At 29.3% G+C, this 2,987-nt stretch overlaps 1 long non-coding RNA gene across 1 annotated transcript; it reads right to left on the minus strand.

The window, feature by feature from the left end:
- Positions 1–325: 325 nt before the first annotated feature.
- Positions 326–1,880, minus strand: LOC112740548 (uncharacterized). Its single transcript, XR_003171217.3, has 3 exons — positions 1,596–1,880; positions 1,263–1,334; positions 326–1,133 (listed from the first exon to the last, which is right to left on the minus strand). It is a non-coding gene; the product is annotated as an uncharacterized lncRNA (long non-coding RNA).
- Between the last annotated feature and the right edge of the window lie 1,107 nt (positions 1,881–2,987).

Genomic DNA, 2,987 nt, shown 5'->3' on the forward strand with positions numbered 1-2,987 from the left:
AAGGTAACTGCAGTATAGTTACAAGAGTAAAATTGTACCAACTATAAATTATTTAACATAATTAGCCAAATTGATTGTCTTGACAAAGTCTTTGGTACTCCAGCGATGATGATAGTCTCTATGTAGTTAAAATGGAATATGCTAACTCAAATAGTTGATGTGGGAAGCATGCATTGATTGGTATATATATGAACGCTATTGTTGATAAATAATTATGATAAATAGTGATTTTTTATTTATCATTGCCCAAATGTCAATAACTGGATACTTATCCTTCTCATTTATCATGTTAATAATAATCATTTAAATATTTTTTCGTTCGAAATTCAAAATCGTCCTCGACTTTTTTTGTTATTAAAATCATTCCTAACTTTACAAAACGTTATAAAATCATCATTTTCTATTTTTTTTGGATCAAATTACTCTTAACTATTAATAAAAATAGGGTAAAGTACTAAATTGGTTCCTAGGTTTGGGCGTAATTCTGTTTTGGTCCTTAAGGTTTAAAGTATTCTATTTGAATCCAAAAAAGTTTCATTTAGCATCAATTTAGTCCTACAGTGAGGTCAAAATTAAATAATTAACAAAATGTCCTACATAACAACAGTTCAAGAACAAAATCGATAATCTGGAGAACAAATACAAGCTCCAAAGGTACAAAATCAATCATTGATGCATCAATACATTTATTTATCATTTTCTTTAGTTTTATAGAAAATATTTTATTTATATTATAAAAAAATAATAAATAAATGTATTGATGTATCAATGGTTGATTTTGTGCCTCTGGAGCTTGTATTTGTTCTCCAGATTATCGATTTTGTTCTTGTACTGTTATTATGTAGGACATTTTATTAATTATTTAATTTTGACCTCACTGTGGGACTAAATTGATGCTAAATGAAACTTTTTTGGATTCAAATAGAACACTTTAAACCTTAAGGACCAAAACAGAATTACGCCCAAACCTAGGAGACCAATTTAGTACTTTACCCATAAAAATAATATTAAAAAAAAAAAAATCTCACCCAACCCCACCCATCTACCCCACCATCTCTTCTTCGGTCTCTTCCCTCCCACCCCAATCCCTTTCCTTCTACCATAGTCATTCTCAAATTGAAGAACACTCCCATCTGAAAAGGAAAAAGAATAATAACAACAACAAATTACACTTACATTTACACACTAAACCATAAGAATTGATGTACCACACAAATCACGAACGAAGCTATTATTATTATTATCATCACTACACAATGAACCTGAATTTGGCGTCTTGGAGGCACTAGATTTTGTCCATTTGAGAAGTGAAGAAAGATGGTTAATCAATGGCCCTGATTTACCAACATTAATTAAATTAATTATCAAGCTAAAAAATGAAGAAAGAAAGAAAGAAAGAAAGAAAGAAAGAAAGAAAAGCATACCCACTTTTGAAAAAAACATACAAAGTAAGAAGGGAATCAATTGGCACTCATCAACATAAAGCAAAAAGATTCAAAATTTAGCAAAGCTCATTTAAAAAATTGGAAAATCGAACTAATTAAAGAAACCGGGACACTGAAATTTTCCTTAGCTTTTCATATTTTTGGGGATACCTGCAGGAGCAGCTTGAGCTTGAAATCGAAGAGAGAAGTAAGCGGCAAGCGCAATGAGAGAATACAATAACACTGTTCCTCCTCATAATAACTCACCCAATGATCGAAGGAGAAGGTGGGAAAGAAGAAGAAGTAGTAGGTTGTTCTATGATTTCTGTTGTGTTTGTGTAAACTTGTTACTTTTAGTTGAGAAGAAGCTATGAAGGAAGGGGATTGGGGGTGGGAGGGAAGAGAACGAAGAAGAGATACTGGGGAGTGGGGGTGGGGCGGGATGGGGTTTTTCTTTTTTTTTTTTAATATATTTTTATTAATAGTTAATAGTAATTTAGTCCAAAAAATATAATTAAAGAAGAAATAACAATTTTATAACGTTTTGTAATGTTGGAGATGATTTTAATAACAAAAAAAGGTCAGAACGATTTTAATTTTTACTTCAGACCTTAGGGACGAAAAAAATACTTGACCTTTAAATTTATTTGATAGTTTTCTCTTGTCCTTTATAATATGCATAAAGTTAGTGTGTATGCAAAATGTCTTAATATATCAGTTGATACTATCTTCATATAAGATATATTAATATCAAAGTTAGTGTGCAAGAAAAAATTCTTTGCAGGGCATTTTTTTTTTTGCATCGTAAATATATAGGATATATATTTATTGATATATTATTAGTGAAAATTTTTGTTCACACTCAGCTTTTCTTAGTTAATTAGACTTGATCTATATTAGACACTGAAAGCACTAACTGATATGATATTAGTAAGCATGGAGATCTGGTTGCAAATATGTGGACCATAAACTTTCAACCCATGATTCTAGAATTCTCAACATATATAAAATGTCAAAGAAATAGAATGTAGTAGAATTATATATCTTTAATGTTAATAATCATTCTGATTAGAAAAATGGTCTAAATAAATGCTTTAAAACAAGTTTGTGAAACATATAAGTTGTCAGTAGAAAAAATGTTAGATTCGGGTTAAGCTTTATTAAATGAAGAGATTATCAGATCATAAACCAGAGCTACATTAGGCTAGAAAATTGACATTAACTTGCTAATAAAAAAGTTAGCCAAGTTAAGATATCTTTTAACACAATAAGATATAAACCACTAAGCAAATAAGTTAGTTAAAATACAATTTATTGCAGTACTTCATTGCATATAAAGGAAAGCCAATTCATTATATGATAATATGATGAAAATAGTAGAAAATAAGGACTACAAACAAAACATTAAAAAGAGTTTAAATGATAGCACTGCTGATACAAATAGATCTCACTAATTGAAGCTAATTTAAGCATATATGCTAATATCAATTAGTCAATACATATAAAAAATGAGATATTTTTCCTAGAGACTCTAGAATAGCATACAATAATTGATAGAGCATG

This window comes from Arachis hypogaea, chromosome 14, assembly GCF_003086295.3.
Source record: "Arachis hypogaea cultivar Tifrunner chromosome 14, arahy.Tifrunner.gnm2.J5K5, whole genome shotgun sequence".
In the NCBI taxonomy this organism is placed as follows: Eukaryota; Viridiplantae; Streptophyta; class Magnoliopsida; order Fabales; family Fabaceae; genus Arachis; species Arachis hypogaea.